Here is a 23,636-nt window from a genome sequence, read left to right as displayed (position 1 = left end):
GCCAGGAGCAACGAGAACAGGGGTGACATGCAAGCAAGACTTAGCGTGGGTCAGAGTTTGGTCAAGTTAAAATTCATGGCAGATGAAGCTATGAGGCCAGCAAGTACGGCATTGGAGAAATCCGTCTAGAGGTAACAAAAGCATAGATCAAGCTTTCAGCAGCAGCAGGTGTCAGGGTGGGGCAGATACAGGCAATGTTAGAGGTTGAGGCAAGTGGTCTTGGTGGTGGATAGAATGTGACTTTTGAAATGCAGCTCTGGCTTGAACAGAATGCAATGTTTTTTCATGGCCTGATTCAGCTTAAGGCCGAAGCAGGGACGCAGCAAGGGAGCTAAGTTTATGATGGAGGTCAAAAATGATGGTTTTGGTCTTCGAGATATCCAGTTAGAGAAAAATTTCACTCATCCACAACTTAATGTCAGACAGGGACTACATAGATGGTATCAGGCAGAGATGATTAACTGTGCTTTTTGTATTTCGTACTGGAGGCAAGGGTGTAAAGGGCAGGGGAAAGAGGTTTGGGGAGGCAGTTCATAGTAGAGAAAAAAAACCTTGAAGTATCCTAATCCTCCAGGATAATCATGGAATAGGGAAGGAAATGGCTATGGACAAGAGCAGATTACTGCTTAACATAATCGAGAAAGAATGACAAGATCAATCATGCACCACTCGAGCATGTGTTTGCAGCCCTCAGGGTGCAAACAAAATGGAGGACTGTACCAGAGGAAACAGTAGAAGTGAGAGGCTATGAGTGATTTGGTGGATGCAAGGTTGTCAAATCAAGATAATGCATTCGGTTCAATGAAATATCTGATAACATTAGGCTGGGGTGGGGGGAGAGGAAGGCAGACATCCTGAACTGTATTCATTAAAACCAACGATCAACATTCCAGTGGCAGAGGGTATCACACATCAAGGAAATGTGATGCAAATAACTGTAGGCCACCAAAGCCCTTTCAGCTGTTGTATTCGGAAACAAAATGTTGACACTGTAGCATGCTCAGGGGACAGTCGCAGGAAGCAGCGGCAAGCGGATTACAGTTTACAAATGCAAATGTATTACCAAAGAAGGAAATAAGATTCCTCCATTTCGGCAGTACGATGAGAAAACAGAGACTCCAAAATACTATACAGCAAAAACTAAGAGAGAAGGCCGGGCACCAATTGAACTTTATTATTATATTCCAAGATAGATTTCAACAACATCGGGAGCCAATCCCAACAGGTTTATAACCATTATCTGAACGCAGATCGTTTTATTGATGTACGGGTATATAAAGATACACTGTAAAGCTCATGAGGAAAGCATTATTCCACTTTGTCTTTTTTGTCTCTCTTAACCAGCAGCAGGTGTCTATAAAAAAGGGACATATATTGTACCATAAACACTAGCCAGTTACTTTGTGACAATCAGCATTCAATTCAGACAAACCATTTTCATTATTCCCCCTACGCAACTCATGGTCCCCCTTTGTCAGACTAAAGGGTCAAGTCTGTGTACATTACTCAATACTACCTCGCCCCCCCGCCCCGCCCCCATACAGCCAACTGTTTTTTGGCTGATTTGTCAAGTGTTACAGAAAAGGGCCACTTCCCGGACACCATTCCTACTTATGCAAGAAAATCTAAATGTCAATAGCATTATAAGTACTGCAGCCATAATCAAACAGCAATCAAAAACTCAATGATGGGTGTTTAAAGTGGCTGCGTGCACAGAGAATTGGTTTATCTTTAAAGAGGGTGTGCTTGCCTCATAGGGGAGTTTTCTGGCGGGATCAGTTCCTAAAACAGTCAGCTCCAAAAACTTGACTGTTGAGCCATGCTGGCTGGCAACTGCATCACTTCCACTCGACAATGAACATTAATCTGTAATCAGTTTGCCGCTGTTCCAGTGTGAAATATTTTCAATGTCTAGTTTTTATTAAGGGAACATTGTGACAATCAACATTAAAGAATAAAAAATAAAAGTAAGCACAATGACATCATTGTGAATAAGACAACATGCTTCCAACTCATTTAACTCTTTGTACATCATATAACTACAATTCTTTACACATCAAGGGAAACAAAACCAGCATGTTTGACCAATAAAAATAAAATCATTTGAGGTTTGGTTTATCGCTGCATTTGTATTATTGTTTAATAGATTCAGGAAGAGCACCACATATACTCAATGCATGGATGTTATCATTTTTAGCAGGATGTTAGTAAATACCAGAAAATAAAGTGGCCGAGTAAATCACTCAGATAATGTAACTCATTTCAGTTTGGCATTTATGAGTGATTTATTTTCCATACATCACCAGTCCCAATCATCATGTAACACTAAATGAATCAAAATAGAATTCCAATGGTATTTCATGGGAAGTACAAGTCAACAGTCCATATGACACATTTTCATAAAATTAAAAATAACTGTAGGATGCTGAAAAAGCAAATTGTTTTCTGTAGATGTGCATATTTAGCTCAAAACACAAGTTTATTGGTGAAAATCTAAACAAATCCAAAGGACTGAGTTTTAATGGGGAAGACAGGTTGGGATCAGCTGGGGGTTCCAAGGCACAGGAGCATAAGAAAATAATAGGAGCAGGAGTAGGCCATACAGCCCCTCGAGTCTGCTCCGCCATTTAAGACGATTATGGCTGATCCGATCATGGACTCCGGTCCACTTCCCTGCCCTCTCCCCATAACTCTTTATTCCCTTATTGGTTAAGAAACTCTCTATCTCTCTCTTAAATGTATTCAACGACCCAGCTTCCACAGCTCTGAGGCAGCAAATTCCACAGATTTATAACCCTCGGAGAAGAAATTCCTCCTCATCTTAGTTTTAAATGGGCGGCCCCTTATTCTAAGATTATGCCTCCTAGTTCTAGTCTCCCCCATCAGTGGAAACATCCTCTCTGCATCCACCTCATCAAGCCCCCTCATAATCTTATACATTTCGCTAAGATCCCCTCTCATTCTTCTGAATTCCAATGAGGCCCAACCTACTCAACCCTTCCTCATAAGTCAACACCTTTGTCTCCGGAATCAACCTAGTGAACTGCCTCCAAAGTATATCCTTCCTTAAATATGGAAACCAAAACTGTACGCAGTATTCCAGGTGTGGCCTCACCAATACCCTGTATAACTGTAGCAAGACTTCCTTGCTTTTATACTCCATCCCCTTTGCAATAAAGGCCAAGATTCCATTGGCCTTCCTGATCACTTGCTGTACCTGCATACTAACCTTTTATGGTTCATGCACCAGGTCCTGCTGTATTGCAGCACTTTGCAATTTTTTTCCATTTAAATAATAATTTGCTCTTCGATTTTTTTTCTGACAAAGTGCATAACCTCACACTTTCCAACATCATACTCCATCTGCCAAACATTTGCCCACTCACTTAGCCTGTCTATGTCTTTTTGCAGGTTTTTGGATCCCGCACACCTGCTCACACATTGCTTTTCCTCCCAGGAGAATGGGTCGCACAGGCCCTGCCCAATTTAACAGCAGATTTACATGGAAAGCTTTGGTTTCCCACCAACAGCCAGCCAGATTGAGGGGCTGGCTGGTTCTGGGCAGTTAGGCCTGCGGTACTAAACCACAGAGAGGGGGGGGGGGGGCGGTTTAGAGACCAGGGAGCAGCCAGAGGAACATGGGGACATTGCAGGAGGATCAGGGGTTGGAGAGAAGGGGATGGTGCTGGTGGTAGGCAGACCGCATTGAAGAGCCGAAAGAGCATGGGGTAAGCGTAAAGGCATTTACCTTCTGGATCCAGCTGACCCTGCCTTTCATTAGCCAGCAGGTGTGCAAAACCTGACCAGCTACAGTTACATACAAAATGGAGGTTGAAGCAGAGGCTTCCAGCCTCGTTATAATATTTAAAAGATGTTCCGCCTCCTGGCAGCGGATTGGCTGCCCTGGACCTGTCCCGCCACCGTTACTAACTGGAAGTGGGCGGGTTGGAGGCAGGTTCTTGTAGAGATCCAAAACTATCCACATGCCCCCAACCCACACTTTTTTTTTTTAAAAAGGTTAAAATTCCCCCAAAATTATTGAAGGAAAGGAACCATGTACAATGATAGTTTCTTTAAAAAAGTGTTTATTTAGCACTTGATTACATCTGCCAAACCATTTCACATACAATAAATTATTTTGAAATGCAGTGATTATGTAGGAAGACATAGCAGCCATTTTATGAGTAGCGTGATCTCACAAATAGCAGTGAAATAACTAACCAATTAATTTGATGTCTTTGCTGTTCATTGAGAGAGAAATGTTAGCCAGATTCCGTTCTTCAAATAATGTCATGGAAATCCACCTGAAGTACTGTACATGGCAGCTAGAACCTTGCTTTATTGTCAGAGACATCTGACAGTATAACATTCTCCTCAGTGCTATATTCAAGTGCCAGCCTCGATTTCGGGCTTAATTCCTGGAATGGTGATTGAGCCTCTGACTCAGGCGAGTATACCGAGCAAGGTGACAGAAGTGAGCATGTAATTTTTCTTTACCTCCCTTTTCCAAAGTGCACTGGAAAAGTTGTATACATAAGGAATTAAGCCCATTTCCTCAAAGTGTGCTCATGAAAGTGGAGACACAGTTGGCATCATTAACACAGACTCAAAACCTATAATTTCCAGTGCCATTTTCAAAAAGAGCAGTGGCTAGAGAAGGGAATGTAATTGATGAGAAGGCCAGGGAGCGGAAGGAGCAGCTTGGCGGCCTGGCCCAGCAAGCTGAGCAGCCCCTGGCCTGCAAGCACCATCGGAGCAGGCCGGGTAGCAGAAGGAGCAGCACGGTGGCATACCACTGCAAGGTATAGCGTGAGCTGGCGCAGGAGACCAACGGCAGTGAAGAGGGACGTCACCAAGATCCAGGTCGGTGATTGGAGCGTGGGCAGGTACAGCAGGAGCGGCGAGGTCTGAGTGAAGGAGTGGCAAGAGATTGTAGAGTGACGTGATCGGGGCCCACGAGAAGCGTGAGTTCAGGGCCCAGAAGAGCCAAAGGCCCAGGGGCAGCACGGGCCAGCCCACACTGCGATGAGTGTGCGCACTACGCCTGTGCAGCAGAGCTGGTCTCCAGTCGTCTTGGTTAATCCTTGCCACTGGACCAAGACCGAGCTCGGTCAAGCCTGTGTGGTGGCTGGTGTGCAACGGCCACCATATGTTAAAAAAATCCACCACAGGCATCTTCTACCCTTCAAGATTTAGTTCGGGACCTGGAATTTTAGGTCCTTCATTGAAACACCTGTGAACTTTTTGACGTGGAAGCAAGTCATCCTCGATTCGCGAGACTGCCTATGATGATGATGAGGATGGAGTTTGTAGCACGTTCAAAAGAAGATAGCTTCAGTCTTACTAATTTTTCAATGAGAGGAAATTGCAGCTCGTCTAGCACTGAAGGTCAGACTAGCAGTCTGATAACAGAGGCAGTGGCGGGATCAACAGACATGGTGGAGAGGGAGAGCTGTGCGTGGTCAGCGTACATGTGGAGGCTGAATACACACAACTGTTAGACCGTGAATGCAACAAAAAGAAGCTTGTGTTAGTGTGGAATGTTACGGCCATTAAATGATCTTTGTGTCTTAAAACAAGACATAACTAAACAGACAATATGAGAGCTTGGCTCCTCAGTAGTACTCTTACCTCTGAGTCAGAAGGTTGAGAGTTTAAACACGTAACCTAGGGTGGAGATTTCAGTGTACTGCATTGTCAGAAGTGCCATTAAACCAAGCCTGCTCACGTGGATGTTAAAGATATCATGGCACTATTCAAAGAATATCAGGGAGTTCTCCCAGTCTCCTGGACAACACACGTACACACACACACAGTAGAATGACCTATGAAGTGCTTAAGTGGTAACAGATGATTAAATGGTTGAAATACCAACATGAAACAAGAGGAAGCATAATGAGGCAGTGGGAGGTGGGGATGAAATAATGGAGGTAGAAATAGAAACAGGAAAAGCTGGCAAAGCAGGGTAGGCTCCAATGGTCCAAAAACCTAAGAGAAGAAAAAAAGCAGTGCCACACACTTGGTCAGCCTAGAATGGAAAAGGACAGCTTTTACAAAGATGCAGAATGAGCTTACTGAGGTGAGCTGGAAAGAGAAACTGATAAAAAAAACACTTGATCCTGTGTAAGATTACAAATATGCAGAATAAATATTTACCATTAAAGAGAGAGCATTATAAGTATTTTAAGTTTCAGAATGCACTGAATAAATAGTTAGAAACAAGCAAAAATGGAAGAAAAGGATATATGGAGATCTTAGCCATGATAAAAATGAGAGAAGAGAAATTTAGAGGGGAATAAGGAAAGATGGAGCGAATATAAAAGGAGAGTGCAGTATTCAACAAATACATGAGCAAAAATAGAATGGTTAAGTGTGAGATGGGATCCCTGAGAGGATAGTGAGTTAATGAAGGATAAATGGAAATTGGCAGTGATGCTCAAGTTCTTTACATTAGTATTTAGAAAAGAAAAGAAAAAAAAGGTTATTGGGGAGGAGGTTAATCTTGAATTAATTAAGAGGAGAATTTCTTTTTAGAATTAGTCTACAGCTCAAAAAATTGCAATAAATAAAATGGAAAATATTCAAGAAGTTAGCCAAGTTAAAGGGGGATAAAGTGCCAAGACCTGAAGAGATACATCCAAGGACCTAAAGGGGGGGGGAATGCGGGGGCAGACCCAGAAATTATTTTTCAGGGTTCTATTGAGTGGATCTGTGTCGCAGGAATGAAGAATGGCCAATGTAATAACCCTTTTCAAAAGAGGAGACAGACCTAACTCGGGTAATTAGAGGCCAGTTAGTTTAATATTTTTGGCAGAGAAATTTTAGAATCTTTAATTAAAGATGAAATTACTAAAGATTTGGACGGAGAGAAAATAAATAGCAGTCACATGGATTTCAAAAAGGAAGATCCTGCTGGGCAAATAAGAGTTTTTTGTAATATTTTCTAATACTTCCTCAAAGTATTTACAGTGCAGAAACAGGCCATTCGCCCCAACAGATCCATGCCAGTGTTTATGCTCCACTCACGCCTCCTCCCATCCTTTCATATTTAACCCCACCAACATATCCTTCTATTCCTTTCTCCCTCATGTGCTCATCTAGCTTCCCCTTAAAAATGTAAATTTATCTATGCCATGCCCCTCAACTACGCCTTGTGATAGCAAGTTCCGCATTCTAACCACTCTAAGACGTTCCTCCAGAATTCACCATTGGATTTATTAATGACTATCTTATACTTATGGCCCCTAGTTCTGGTCTCCCCCACAAATGGAAACATCTCTACGTCTACCCTATTAAAACCTTTCATAATCTTAAAGTGCATCCCTCAGTCTCCTCTTTTCTAGAGGAAAGAACTTTCGACTGTCCATTCTTTCCGGATAGGTATAGCTTCTCGGTTCTGGTATAATTCTAGTAAATCTTTTTTTTTGTGCACCTTCTCTAGTGCTTCCGTGCCCTTTTTATAATATGGAGACCAGAACTGTTCATAGTTGAGGTGACAGATATGATCGATGAGGGTAATGCAGTGGATATGCTGCACATAGACTTTCAAAAAGCCTTTGACATGTGACCACACTTGAGACAATTGGAGAAGATTAAGGGTATGGAATTAAGGAAAGGGCAGCAAATTTAATTTACAAATGGTTGGAAGGGAGGAAACAGAGAGTTAGAGTTAAGGGCGGTTTCTCAGACCAGTTGGAAATGGGTAGTTCTGTTCTGGAACTGGATATAGGGCTAAAGGGTGTAATATCTAAATTTATGATATTAAAGTAGGAAGCATGATAAATAATTCTGAGGACCAAAGAAAGCTGCAAGTGGATATTTGTAAGATGGTGGAGTGGGTAAAAAAAAATAACAGATGAAATTCAGTAACGGTGAGGTGGTACACTTTGGTTAAAAAAAAAGTATTATACTTTGAGTGAGGAAAGCTCAGATGATGTGGAAGAGCAGTGAGATTTGGGGGTTTAGGCTCGCAAGATATTAAAAGCAGACCTCAAGTGGATAAAATCATAATACTGGGTTTTGTGACAACAGTTAGTAATGAATCTATACAACCTTAAGACCTCAGTTGGAGAATTGTATGCCATTTTAGGCTGCACATAATACAAAAAGGATGTTGAGGCAAGAGGGAACAGTACAGATTCACTCAGATGCTGCCTGGTATGAGGATTTTTTTTCCAACTAGACAAATTGGGGCAGTTTGCATTAAGAGAAAGGAGATTATTTGGTGATTTGACAGAGATGTACAACATTAGGAAGGGATGGGATAATGTACATCGAAACAGACCGTTTCCAGTGGTCGACAGGTCTAGCACGAGAGAACATAGAATTAAAAGCAAGAGATTAGCAAGAGGAACTTCTTTTTTTAAAAAAAAACAGGGGATAGTGCAACTGTGAAATGCTCTCTGAGTTTTAGGTGATGGAAGCAAAGGCCACGTCAACATTTTAGAATCAGTTAAGATAGGTGGTTGAAGGACAAGCGAATAAAGGGAAATGGCAACATGTTGGGCGCTTGGGGTTCAAACTACTGCTCACGTGGAAAACAATTGCTAACAATAGGCTGATTGGGCCGTTTCCATCATGTCAAGTCCTGCTCTGCTTTTCAAGCTTTTCCCATTTCCATTTCTACTTTCATGATCCTCCACCACTTTAGACATTCACATGTTCTCAGTGTCTCTTAAAAGTCTTTAATTTCTCTCATTATGACTCATATTGTCTCGTTAATATCACTATGTGACAAGAAGCTGAATATTTGACCTAATTTACTTACTATGTAGGCATTCTCATCTGAACCAACTCGTCCGTGCATGTGCAACAAATAGATTGTTGCTTTAGCCCAATAAAAAAATGAATGTGAAGTTTGAAATAAGTAGATTAATATGCTTATTGAAACAGCTAAAAGCAATTTCATGCAAAAGTTTTAAAGCACTCATATGCTAATATTGCATAGTACAACTTCATTCTAGTGATGTTTTAAAGATAAGCTTGTAAGAAGCAGAATTCTCAAGTGAATACCAAGTGCTAACCTCTATGTATATAATTCTTCTAGTTTTACCATTAAATGAGCATATATACAGCAAAGGTTTTCAAATGTCTGCCAATTATGTCAACTAAAAGATTTTCAATAATCTACAACATTTTGACACTGAACAATTCCTCCTGTCTGGTAATAGGTATGTAACAAAAGGGCTTTGTGGCAACAAAAAAGGTGGCTGTGGGAGAGACCGAGGCCTATATCACAGAATGACTCAGGTTAAGTTAATGAGTAAACCTGGTGCTTGGACATAGTTCTACAGTAACTGCACCTTAAAATGGACCAGTTAGTTGCTAGAAAGGACAATGCAACACACTGTATGAAGTTGGTTGAAGAAAGAACTTGCTGTCTGTTTCAATGCATTATAATGTATTGGTAATTAAGTGCCCTTACAGGGTAGGACCACCAGTTTATACCGTATGCCTTTAGCAGGTGATTTGAGCTTAGATTTTAAAGCTCAAAAGGGATAATGTAGCAGCCTTGTAATATGGTTAAGAAATGCATTATACCACGTGGAGTCGAGTTTGAGCCCACCACCGCCCCTAGTCAGGTATAATATCTGGTCAGACATCAGAGAGAGTACAGACAGTACAGCACACTTAACGGAGCATAACTGGCACTGCCACAAGTGGAAAAGAATTCAGTAATGGCATCAGTGAACTTACTTTGTGAAGGATATACGGAAATGAAAAGGCCTCAAGAGAAACAAGAACAAAAAAAGCAAACTGAACATTATACCAATGAGGTTCTCAACTATCTTTGTGAAGTAACCCAATTTCTTCACTCTGCTGCAAGCAGTATTGATCATTCCCCCCTACCCCACCCGAGAACAGAGGAATGATGTAATACATCCATAAAAAGATTTCATTTTAAAACATCCGCTGCAAGCAGGGGATTGAGTGGTGCTGTGTATTAGATTTGTCGCTCCTCCGCCCAGACATCGCCACTCCAGCTGCACCTGCCCACACTCCAGTGACCTGGATTTAGGAGACGTTAAATCCAGTCGCCTTCTTTACAGGCGTAGCACTCCTGCAGCAGCACACGCTGCTCCCTGCAGTAGCATGCCACTGCACATTGCTCCCTCTAATGGCTCCAGCCTGCTGATGGTCTTGAGTTCATAGAGGGATATGATTGGGGCCCAGGAGATTTTTTTTGATCATTTTCCAACAGTCTATCAACTCTGGATCAGTTGCTATGGACTGGAGGGTAGCTAATGTAACACCACTTTTTAAAAAAGGAGGAAGAGCGAAATTGGATAATTATAGACCGGTTAGCCTGATATCAGTAGTGGGGAAAATGTTGGAATCAATGATTAAAGATGAAATAGCAGCGCATTTGGAAAGCAGTGACAGGATCGGTCCAAGTCAACATGGATTTATGAAAGGGAAATCATGCATGACAAATCTTCCAGAATTTTTTGAGGATGTAACTAATAGAGTGGACAAGGGAGAACCAGTGGATGTGGTGTATTTGGACTTTCAAAAGGCTTTTGAGAAGGTCCCGCACAAGAGATTGGTGTGCAAAATTAAAGCACATAGTATTGGGGGTAATGTACTGACGTCGATAGAGATAGGTTGGCAGACAGGAAGCAGAGAGTCAGGATAAACGGGTCCTTTTCAGAATGGCAGACAGTGACCAGTGGGGTGCCGCAGGGCTCAGTGCTGGGACCCCAGCTATTTACAATATACATTAAATGATTTAGATGAAGGAATTGAGTGTAATATCTCCAAGTTTGCAGATGACACTAAACTGGGTGGCGGTGTGAGCTGTGTGGAGGACACTAAGAGGCTGCAGGGTGACTTGGACAGGTTAGGCGAGTGGGCAAATGCATGGCAGATGCAGTATAATGTGGATAAATGTGAGGTTATCCACTTTGGGGGCAAAAACACGAAGGCAGAATATTATCTGAATGGCGGCAGATTAGGAAAAGGGGAGGTGCAACGAGACCTGGGTGTCATGGTAAATCAGTCATTGAAAGCTGGCATGCAGGTTCAGCAGGCGGTGAAGGCAGCAAATGGCATGTTGGCCTTCATAGCTAGGGGTTTTGAGTATAGGAGCAGGGAGGTCTTACTGCAGTTGTACAGGGAATATTGTGTTCAGTTTTGGTCTCCTAATCTGAGGAAGGACGCTCTTGCTATTGAGGGAGTGCAGCGAAGGTTCACCAGACTGATTCCCAGGATGGCTGGACTGACATATGAGGAAAGACTGGATCGGCTGGGCCTTTATTCACTGGAGTTTAGAAGGATGAGAGGGGATCTCATAGAAACATATAAAATTCTGACAGGACTGGGCAGGTTGGATGCAGGTAGAATGTTACCAATGTTGGGGAAGTCCAGAACCAGGGGACGCAGTCTAAGGATAAGGGGCAAGTCATTTAGGACTGAGATGAGGAGAAACTTCTTCACTCAGAGAGTTGTTAACCTGTGGAATTCCCTACCGCAGAGAGTTGTTGATGCCAGTTCATTAGATATATTCAAGAGGGAGTTAGATGTGGCCCTTATGGTTAAAGGGATCAAGGGTATGGAGAGAAAGCAGGAAAGGGGTACTGAGATGAATGATCAGCCATGATCTTATTGAATGGTGGTGCAAGCTCAAAGGGCCGAATGGCCTACTCCTGCACCTATTTTCTATGTTTGTATGTCTTTCATTGAAACACCTGTGATCTCATCCCTTTTTGGCGTAGAAACAAGTCATCCTCGTTTCGAGGGTTTGCCGATGATGATTTAGATTGCAATTCTTTCATTTGAATATCAGACTACTGCATCTTTAATAAGAAACCGGTGCTTATTTTTAGCGCAGTTGGTAATGCTCAGGCCTCTGAGTCAGAAGGTTTGAAGTCCCACTCGAGACTTGAACACAAATAAATCTAGGCTGACACTCCAGTGCAGTGCTAAGGGAGCATTGCACTGTCAGAGGTGCTGTCTTTCAGACAAGACGTTAAATCTGCTCTCTCAGGTGAACGCAAGAGATCCCATGGCACTATTTTGAAGAAGAGCAGGGGTGTTATCCCCGGTGTCCTGGCCAATATTTATCAATCAACATCATGAAAACAGATTATCTGGTCATTATCACATTGCTGTTTGTGGGAGCTTGCTGCGCGCAATTGGCTGCCGCGTTTCCTACATTACAACACTTCAAAGTATTTCATTGGCTGTAAAGCGCTTTGGGACGGCTTGAGGTTATGAAAGGTGCTATATAAAGGCCATTTTTTTTATAGCAGTTTTCTAATTCAGTGTCACTGTAACCTTTCCCAGAAAGGTTTGTTTCAAGTCAAAATTCCACACTGCCATAAACCTGTAGTAACTTAACGCCAAGCTCAATAAGCTGAAAATCTTCAATTTTGGTGTTTTATTGGAATATATAAAAGATAGTTGTAAAAATATCAGTCACCAGAGAATTATTCTCCAAGTTTCAACATCCATTAGCTGTGATAATTAGGAACAATGAAAATTCACTAGCATGAAATGTTGGTGAAATTCTGCTAATTTACAAGGATTACACAGAACTTTTGGAAATCCACACATCCTAAAAAGGGCCATCTATAACTGTACTCTGGCTAGTGTGACAAAGATTCTAGTGGGTCAAATAACCAGCTACAGATCATCACGAAGATGCGATGCAATCAATCTGTATTGAGGGAGGGGAAAAAAAAACTGACTTAGTTTGAAATTTGTCAGCCACAACAATTTGAAAAAAATGTAACTAGCTGACTTTTAGCCAATGAGACTTCTTTTAATCACTCGACTGACAGCTGGTCCAGGGACACAGCTACAGTCTCCTCTGCGATTTGGCCAGATACTGAAGCTTTCAGCTGTTGCATGGTGGTGCGAAAAACAAGAAAAACACTGCTCAAATGGCTGCAGTGTCTTTATTACCGTGATAGACACTCACACACACACACACACAGCTAGACACACAACAGGACAGGTTCTCAGGCAATCAGCAACTGAACGGTGAGAAATCGTGGCAGTGGTCTGAATGTGTGTGGCGGAGCAACGGCAAGAGATCGTGGCGGAGGTACGGCAAATGATTGTAAGGGGGCCAGAAGAGCAGAGGGCCTAGGGGCAGCATAGGCCAGTCCACACTGCGATATGTGTGCGCACTAGGTCCGTGCAGCAGAGCAGGTCTCCATTCGCCCTGGTTAACACTTGCCACTGGATAAAGGCCTCTCTCTGTCAAGCCCATGTGGTGGCTGATGTGCAATGGCCACCACACGTTAAAAAAAATCCACGCACAGGCATCTTCCACCCCTTCAATTGGAGTTCAGGACTGGAATATCGGTCCTTCATTGAAACATCTGTGAACTCATCCCTTTTGGTGTGGAAACAAGTCATCCTCGTTCGAGGGACCGCTTATGATGATGAGTAACTCTGAGCTACACACTAGAATTTAAAGAAGTGCATCAATCCACTCACATTGCTGTCCAGTTTATCTTTCTATTAACAGCAAATGTACAAAATAGTATTAAAATTGACAAATATGCTAATTTGAAACACTTGCTATAATTATCACCAGGATCACTAATAATGGCAAGTGTTAGATTTAACTATTGCAAGTACAAACACATGACATCTTCACATCCGCTTCCTCCTCCACCTTCCTTTTAATAATCCATTATCCAAAAAGGAAGGATACAGAAGGGAAAACAAACAGCACAATGCTGAGTTCATCATATTTTAAATGCTCTTGACATGTTCAGACAGTATGAATGAATTAAGCTATAACCTTGGGTCTTTGCAGCTCAGCTCTTTAAACTTTATATTTTTATTCTGTGTTTTTGGGTCATTTTTTCTACCTATTTTGGTTCTAATTTTCTCCTTTCATTCTCGTTTTCTTCTCGTCTGCACAGCTGTTTTAATTTCTCTCACTTGTCATTGTACTTTGGTGCATTTATCTATCTTTCTCCTTTTTTATTGTTTCAATATGCACTCTATTCTTTCTGACCCAATGTAAATTTCACACCCCACCCACCCCCCCCAGGTACTTTAAAGCTGTATAAAAGCATTCCCATCACAAGTTTGATGGTTTAGACATTTTAAAATAATTTTTATTCTGCAAACAGAGGACATCCCACAGATTTCAGTGTGATGTGATACGTAACACATCAGTCAAACTGAAAGCGTCGTTTCCGACGGGGCTTAAAATAACTGAACCCAAGAGGAGAATAATATTAGCAGCAGCTTCCATGCAATTCAGTACGCAACAGGTGAAAACCGCGCAATGAAAATATATCCCGTTGCTTCAGAGGCTATGCCCTTTGCACAGTACTTCTTTCTTTGCCACTTATACCATGTTTTAAAATCAGCACAAGCATATGTGCACAAAATTATAGATTTTGAAGTTTTCCCAAATGTATATTCAGGTCATTCTAAAATTGCAGGAAACAATTTAAAGCATGCACTCATTATCCAAAAATTAATCCCAAGGGAGCAGGTCTTTTCTTTTAAAAAAAAGAGATACTCCAGGGATCTAACGGACATTAAAAAAATCATTCCTGCAACTGCCAATATATCATTTATAATCTTGGGATGGAGTTTGGAGAAAGGCAATCTGAACACAAACATTTTCAGGATGAGAATGGTTTTAAAATGGATCTTCAATCTAAGGTTTGCCACGTGCTTTTGGATTCATGATTTTCCTTCATCTCCTCATGTCCACCCCCAGCCCAAAACCAATCACAGGGACTTTACCTCACTAAACAGGAAAATTATTATCCATCAATTTGCCATATGCGTGGAATCCTGTCACCATATCCTTCTGGGGTAATTTCGAACAGTATTGCTATATTGGTATTTTAGTTCAGTTGTATGATGGGGCATTGAGATCGATACATTAGTTCTCATCTCGGAAATCAGTTGGTGTGGCAGAGATCTTCTATCTGACTACTGAACTGGCGGACAATGGGGTGCGGGTCTTCTGCTTACTTGATGTGTACATGGCTAAACCCAGCCTATTTTCCAGGGTCGACGGATTTAAATAATGGTGAGCAGGCTGCCTTCCATTGGAGTGATGCCTGTGATTAGCCTTTTGCGTGGTTTGTGGTTTGCTGGCGGAGGGGTGGGGTGGTAGAACCTCGCAGTGCTACGGATTTTCAAGTATTTCAGCAGCTTAAAGGGGAAGACAGTGGAAAAGGAGGGGGAGGAGGTAGGACTATATACAAAAAAGGTCTTTTCGTCACAACATAGCCAGCTTTACAGACAGTGAGACGGAGGTGCTTTTACAGGAGATTAAACAGAAGCAGCACAGCCTGTTCGGCATCCGTGGCAGGAGATCCCAAAGATCAATGAAGCGAGGTGGCACTGGCTTATGCCAGCTCCATAACCTCCACACAGCTGTTCAGTGACGACATCAGGATATATCAAGGTAATAAAAATAATCCACATTCCCCCGCTGGTAGCCAAAATAAACTGTCCAACTACGTGGCCCTTTGCTCACATTCATGACTTCAACACTGCACAAAACTGAGAGTCAATGTCAGCAGAAACTTTCACCCTCCAACCTGCCAGCTGCAAATCAACCTCCCTCCATTGCGTTAACTACATGCTCCCTTTCCATCGCACATCTGGTATATTTCAGTTTGCTTGTTGTATGTGTCACCACCTTTATTAAAGAAGCAGTAGAATGACATTTGGAAAAGCAAAATTCGGTCAGGCAGAGTCAGCATGGATTTATGAAGGGGAAGTCACGTTTGACAAATTTGCTGGAATTCTTTCGAAGATGTAACGAACAAGGTGAATAAATGGGAACCAGTGGATGTGGTGTATTTGGACTTCCAGAAGGCATTTGACAAGGTGCCACATAAAAGGTTACTGCACAAGATAAAAGTTCACAGGGTTGTAGGTAATATATTAGCATGGATAGAGGATTGGCTAACTAACAGAGAACAGAGAGTCGGGATAAATGGTTCATTCTCTGGTTGGAAACCAGTAACTAGTGGGGTGCCACAGGGATCAGTGCTGGGACCCCAACTATTTACAATCTATATTAACGACTTAGAAGAAGGGACTGAGTGTAACGTAGCCAAATTTGCTGATGATACAAAGATGGGAGGAAAAGCAATGTGTGAGGACACAAAAAATCTGCTAAAGGACATAGACAGGCTAAGTGAGTGGGCAAAAATTTGGCAGATGGGAGTATAATGTTGGAAAGTATGAGGACATGCACTTTGGCAGAAAAAAAATCAAAGAGCAAGTTACTGTTTAAATGAAGATTGATTGTAAAGTGCCGCAGTACAGCGGAACCTGGGGATACTTGTGCATGAAACACAAAACGATCGTATGCAGGTACAGCAAGTGATCAGGAAGGCCAATGGTATCTTGGCCTTTATTGCAAAGAGGATGGAGTCTAAAAGCAGGGAAGTCTTGCTGCAGCTATATAAGGTATTGGTGAGGCCACACCTGGAATACTGTGTGCAGTTTTGGTTTCCATATTTAGGAAAGGATATACTTGCTTTGGAGGCAGTTCAGAGAAGGTTCATTAGGTTGATTCCGGGGATGAGGGGGTTGACGTATGAGGCAAAGCTGAGTAGTTTGGGCCTCTACTCATTGGAATTCAGAAGAATGAGAGGTGATCTTATTGAGACGTATAAGATTATGACAGGGCTTGACAAAGTGGATACAGAGAGGATGTTTCCACTGATGGGAGAGACTAGAACTAGAGGGCATGATCTTAGAATAAGGGGCCGCCCATTTAAAACAGAGATGAGGAGAAATTTCTTCTCTCAGAGGTTTGTAAATCTAAGGAATTTGCTGCCTCAGAGAATTGTGGAAGCTGGGACATTGAATAAATTTAAGATAGAAATAGACAGTTTCTTAAATGATAATGGGATAAGGGGTTATGGGGAGCGGGCGGGGAAATGGACCTGAGTCCATGATCAGATCAGCCATGATCTTATTGAATGGTGGAGCAGGCTCGAGGGGCCATATGGCCTACTCCTGCTCCTACTTCTTATGTTCTTATCATCTCATTCATGCTCAGGCTGCTACCACCTACATTTCCTACATTCCCCAGGCTTTTCACACTGTCACCAGAAAACAGTCCAGAACAAGTAGAGCCTATTCCATGCTTGTTGCAGAAACACACATACCTAACCTTACTGCTTTCTATGCAAATCAGAATGGTACACCATTTTTCCCCCTCTGTTCCAACCACTCTTCTTCTCTTGCCAGAGAGGTCATAGAAACATAGACATAGAACATAGAAACATAGAAATTAGGTGCAGGAGCACTCCATTTCGGCCCTTCAAGCCTGCACCGCCATTCAGTAAGATCATGGCTGATCATTCAACCTCAGTACCCCTTTCCTGCTTTCTCTCCATATCCCTTGCTCCCTTTGGCCGTAAGGGCCATATCTAACTCCCTTTTGAATATATCTAACGAACTGGCCTCATCAATTTTATGCGGTAGAGAATTCCACAGGTTAACCACTCTCTGAGTGAAGAAGTTTCTCCTCAGCTCGGTCCTAAATGGCTTACCCCTTATTCTTAGACTGTGACCCCTGGTTCTGGAATTCTCCAGCAATGGAAAAATTCTTCCTGCATCTAACCTGTCCAATCCCGTCAGAATTTTATCTGTTTCTATGAGATCTCCTCTCATCCTTCTAAACTCCAGTGGATGCAAGCCCAGTTCATCCAGTCTCTCCTCATATGTCAGTCCTGCCATCCCAGGAATCGATCTGGTGAACCTTCGCTCTACTCCTTCAATAGCAAGAACGTCCTTTCTCAGATTAGGAGACCAAAACTGAACACAATATTGCAGGTGTGGCCTCACCAAGGCTCTACAACTGCAGCAAGACCTCCCTGCTCCTATACTCAAATTCTTTAGCTATGAAGGCCAACATGCCATTTGCCTTCTTCACCGCCTGCTGTACCTGCATGCCAAACTTCAATGACTGATGTACCATGACACCCAGGTCGGGTTGCACCTCCCCTTTTCCTAATCTGTCACCATTCAGATAATATTCTGATTTCGCCTCCAAAGTGGATAACCTCACATTTATCCACATTATACTGCATCTGCCATGCATTTGCCCACTCACCTAACCTGTCCAAGTCACCCTGCAGCCTTTTGGCATCCTCCTCACAGCTCACACCAACACCCAAGCTTAGTGTCATCTGCAAACTTGGAGATATTACATTCAATTCCTTCATCTAAATCATTGATGTATATTGTAAATTGCTGGGGTCCCAGCACTGAACCCTGCGGCACCCCACTGGTCACTGCCTGCCATTCTGAAAAGGACCCGTTTATTCCGACTCTCTGCTTCCTGTCTGCCAACCAATTTTCTATCCACGTTAATACATTAACCCCAATACCATGTGCTTTAATTTTGCACACCAATCTCTTGTGTGGGACCTTGTCAAAAGCCTTTTGAAAGTCCAAATGCACCACATCCACTGGTCCTCCCTTGTCCACTCTACTATTTACATCCTCAAAATTCCAGAAGATTTGTCAAACATGATTTCCCTTTCATAAATCCATGCTGACTTGGACCGATCTTGTCACTGCTTTCCAAATGCGCTGCTATTACATCATTAATAAATTGATTCCAACATTTTCCCCACCACCGATGTCAGGCTAATTCCCCGTTTTCTCTCTCCCTCCTTTTTTTAAAAAAGTGATGTTACATTAGCTACCCTCCAGTCCATAGGAACTGATCCAGGTTATGGTAATCGCAAGCCCAAGGGTATCAAGCATTAATGGGGTGTGCGGTGCCTGGTCAACTTGAATTTTCTGGCAAGCCAAATCTTGAGTCGTACCAGACGTAATTTGCAACATGAGCACCCTCCAGTTCAAATGGAGGTTGGCAGGCTGGTGGAATAAAATGACAGAACGTTCTGATGTGGAAATAGATAGCTGAACAAGATTGCTTAAATTTACTGTGAGACCCAGAACCCTGATGCTTTTCGACCATGTGATCACATTTGTCTGTGCATGTTATTTCAGTTAAAAACTTAAATTTAAAGCCAGGATTTTGATTATTAAAAAAAGTTTTAAATCACACCTACTAGAGCCTGTATGCTTAAGAAAATTAGCGCAATATGAAGAGTCTTCCCGAACCCGTGCAAATCAGTGGAATCTCACAAAACCGACCTAGGGGTGTGAACAGGTTTGTGGGCGGGGTCCGATTTGGGCGATTTGAATCTTCAACCAGCGTAAAAGATCACGGAAAACACAAATGCAAGTGGTTTTGGGCGTAACTCACGTTTAAAATTCCCTAATTTCGCCCTGGTTGTGCTGATATTACTTGCATAAACAAGAGGAAACTCTACCCCACTATTTCTATGAAAACTGGAGTCAGTAATAAAAGTGAAGGGATACAAAATAAAAGTTCTATAGTAGAAGTTATGGACATTGCATTAGGCAATTGCTGACATTAACCATAAATAAATAACATTTAATATGATCTCTTGTGCAACTATGTGATCAGATAGCTACTAGAATTATGAAGCAAATATTAAACCAACTTCAATCCTTCATTACAACAGAAAACTATTTTCACTTTTAATCACACTTAAGCAATGCTATAGAAACCATAGAAAGAAACCCTCATTTAAAATATTTGTCATTTACTCCTACTAAAATTCTTCTTAAATAAACATAATCTATTCGCTTGAGAGAAAATGTAAATCACTTTATGGTCCGCTTTTAAATTAGCCCCAATATCACAATTAATATCATTCTTATTCAGATTTAATTATCAGACTGGATTCTGGCAGTTCCCCCATGCAGTTAAGAATCTTTACAGAATGCAGATGCATGATTACACGGTACAGTTTCAAGCTAAACTGCTGAAAGTCTCCTGCTGTAGTAGTTGTCAGAGGTACAGGTTTTCTTCAGAAGCGGCTCAAAGCCTCATTTCTGTCATAATCCAGCTGGACGAAATATGCCAAGAAGCGTTTCATTTGCTGTCCTCCAAAAGAATATTTGATAATTTGCGCTATGTTCAAACCAATGGCACCCAAAGGTTGGAGGCTATTCATTCTTGATCGATAGCTCCAGTAAAGATCAGATTGCACTTAGCCAATAGCTGAAGAGGTTAATGAAGCATGAGAAGCAACAAATGCCTGAATATTTTCCTCAGCTGTGTCCAATAGTGAACTCCTCTAGCCTGGTGAACAAAGATCAGGTCATATACATCTCTTGCACACGTGTAACTGTTCGAGCTTCCTTCTTTCCAATGTAGCTCAAAACACATCTCATCCATTTACTGCAGAGAATCCTGCTATGACTAGGTCACATAGCCAACCTTATCACCTCCCACATGTACTGGGATATATTGTGCTTTATCCTTCACATCAATCCTGAACCACAATTCATGAGCAGACATCTGTAAAAAGAAGAAAACAGCCATATCCGCATCTGAAGAGTTGATCACCTCTCGGAGGGAGGGATTTGGAATTGTGGGTTTTATGCAAGGTGCTAGATGTCCCAAATGTCCTTCCTCAACTGTATTGGTCTTTGTAGTGATCTTCAGATGCTTGGGAGTCCCTCGTGTAGCTGCAGACAGTCTGTCTTGCAGCCATGAGGGTGCAGATCTCATCCTCATATCTGCAAGACAGAATGTCAACAGCTACTTAAATTCTTCCAGAGATGGTTTTGGCCAAAAAAAACACCCACCGAAAGCCACCACCAATCATTAGCTGCTGAGGTAGAAAGAGCACCAATTTAAGACTACACCACTGCTCTGAAACAAAGCTGTAAGATTTGCTTGGTTTTTGCATTATTGCTGTACTTTAACCCACCGTTTGTTCAATTTTGTATGTGACCCATATAATGCAAGTATATCTTCCTTAAATGTTCCAAAAAAAAACAAAAATTAAAAACAGGTTTGGTCCAATTAGTTTTATGCATCTTTCTTGACCTGTATACACGATCAAAAAAAGTGAATTACCAGTTTTGCTCCACAGAAACTTGGTCTGTGAGTAAGATGTATCCTTAGTTCCCCAATTAAAAGATGGATCTGCAAAAAACATAAGAGCACAAGTAGGCCATTCGGCCCTTCGAGCTTGCTCCGCCATTCAATAAGATAGAAACATAGAAATTTACAGTGCAGAAGGCAGCTATTTTGACCCATCGTGTCCGCGCCGACCGACAAAGAGCCACACAGCCCTCGGTCAGCAGCCATGAAGGTTACATATAAACCTATGAACAATGGCAGACAGGTAAAGAGCATCCGGCCCAACCAGTCTGCCCCACACAATTGCGATACCCAATTATCGCAACATTTTAAACTCCACCCCACCCGGAGCCATGCGATCTCATGAGAGTGGCAAAAACACCAAAAAACCTAGGCCAATTTAGGGAGAAAAAAATCTGGGGAAATTCCTCTCCAACTCATCCAGGCGATCGAAACTAGTCCAGATCACCACTCTGGCCATATTGGATTCCACGATGTATTACAATTGTGTCTGCGCCAGCCAACAAGAGGTCATCCAGTCTAATCCCGCTTACCAGCTCTAGGTCTGTAACCCTACAGGTTACGGCACTTCAAATGCACATCCAAACACCTTTTAAACGTGGTGAGGGTTTCTGCCTTCACCACACTTCCAGGCAGCGAGTTCCAAACCCCCACAACCCTCTGCGTGAAGAAGCTTCCCCTCTAAACCTTCCACCAACCAACCTATGCCCCCTCGTAATTGACCCCTCCACCATGGGAAATAGGCCCTTGCTATCCACTATATCCAGGCCCCTCAAAATTTTATACACCGCAATGAGGTCTCCCCTCAGCCTCCTCTGTTCCAAAGAGAACAAACACAGCCTATCCAATCTGTCCTCATAGCCAAGATTCTCCATTCCAGGCAGCAACCTCGTAAATCTCCTCTGCACTCTCTCCAGTGCAATCACGTCCTTCCTATAATACGTCGAACAGAACTGTACGCAGTATTCCAACTGTGGCCTAACCAGTGTATTATACAATTTAAGCATAACCTCCCTGCTCTTGTATTCTATGCCTCGGCCAATAAAGGCAAGCATTCCATATGCCTTTTTAACCACCTTATCCTGGTCTGCTATTTTCAGGGATCTGTGGACAAGTACTCCAAGGACCCTTTGTTCATCTACACTTCTAAGTGGCCTACCATTTAATGTGCATACCCTTTCCTTATTAGCCCTCCCCAAGTGCATTACCTCACACTTCTCCGAATTAAATTCCATTTGCCACTGTTCTGCCCACCTGACCAGTAGATTGACATCCTCCTGCAGTCCATGACTTTCCTCTTCATTATTAACCACACAGCCAATTTTAGTGTCATCAGCAAACTTTTAAAATCATATCCCCTATATTCAAATCTAAATCATTGATGTATACCACAAAAAGCAAGTGACCCAGTACTGAGCCCTGCAGAACCCCACTGGAAACAACGTTCTAGTCACAAAAACATCCATTATTCTTTGCTTCCTACTTCTAACCAATTTTGGATCCAACTTGCCACTTTGCCCTGGATCCCATGGACTTTTACGTTCATGACCAGTCTGCCATTTGGGACCATAAAAGCTTTGCTAAAGTCCATATACACTACATCGTATGCACTACCCTCATCGACCCTCTTGGTAACCTCCTCAAAAAATTCAAATCAGGTTAGTCAAACACGATCTTCCCTTAACAAATCCGTGCTGAGGTAGATTTATTCTGTCCTTCAAGATTTTTCCAATAATTTTCCCACCCGAGGTTAGGCTGACAGGCCTGCAATTACTCGACCTATCCCTTTCTCCCATCTTAAATAAGGGTAGCACATTAGCAGTCCTCCGGCACCATGCCTGAATCTAAAGAGGACTGGAAATTGATGGTCAAAGCCTCTGCTAAATCCTCTCTTGCTTCGCTCAACAGCCTGGAAGATGCATGTGATCCGGGCTTGGGGATATCCACTTTCAAAGCTGCCAAACCCCCCAACACCTCTTCTCTCACTATGTTTATTTCGTCCAGAATTTCACACTCCTCCTCGACAGCTGTATCTGCATTGCCCCTTTCCTTTGTGAAAACAGATGAAAAGTATTCATTAAGAAGTATACCCACATCTTCCACCTCCACACACAGATTACCCTCATGGTTTCCAATAGTCCCTACCCTTTCTTTAGTTATCCTCTTAATATATTTATCGAACATCTTTCGGTTTTCCTTGATGTTACTTGCCAAGAATTTTTCATGCTCTCTCTTAGCATTCCTAATATCTTTTTTAATTTCACCTCTGAACTTCCTATATTCCTCCAGTGATTCTACAGTATTTAGCTGTTGGTATATGACATACGCTTCCCTTTTTTCCTTTATCCTCCCCTGCATATCCCTAGACATCCAGGGGGCTCTAGAATTGTTATTCCCACACTTTTTCTTTAAAGGCATGCGTTTGGCCTGAGCCCTCCAGATCTACTCCTTGAAGGCCTCCCACTGTTCTGACACTGATTTACCTTCAAGTAGCTGTTTCCAATCCACTGTGGCCAACTTACTTCTCAACTTAGCAAAGTTAGCTTTTGCCCAATTTGTGACTTTGATTCCTGGTCTATCCTTGTCCTTATCCATAACTACCTTGAATCTGACTGAATTATGATCACTGGCACCGAAATGCTCTCCCATGGATACCCCTTCCACCTGCCCAGCTTAATTCCACAAA

General features: G+C 42.3%; 1 protein-coding gene across 1 annotated transcript in view; it reads right to left on the bottom strand.

Annotated features, from left to right (window-relative positions):
• Positions 1 to 23,636, bottom strand: part of ergic1 (endoplasmic reticulum-golgi intermediate compartment 1) — a 102,380-nt gene that overhangs the window by 65,882 nt on the left and 12,862 nt on the right. The window lies entirely within an intron of this gene.

This window comes from Pristiophorus japonicus, chromosome 4, assembly GCF_044704955.1.
Source record: "Pristiophorus japonicus isolate sPriJap1 chromosome 4, sPriJap1.hap1, whole genome shotgun sequence".
NCBI lineage: Eukaryota > Metazoa > Chordata > Chondrichthyes > Pristiophoridae > Pristiophorus > Pristiophorus japonicus.
Note: the sequence above shows the minus strand (reverse complement) of the source record. Positions and strands in the feature narration are given on the sequence as shown.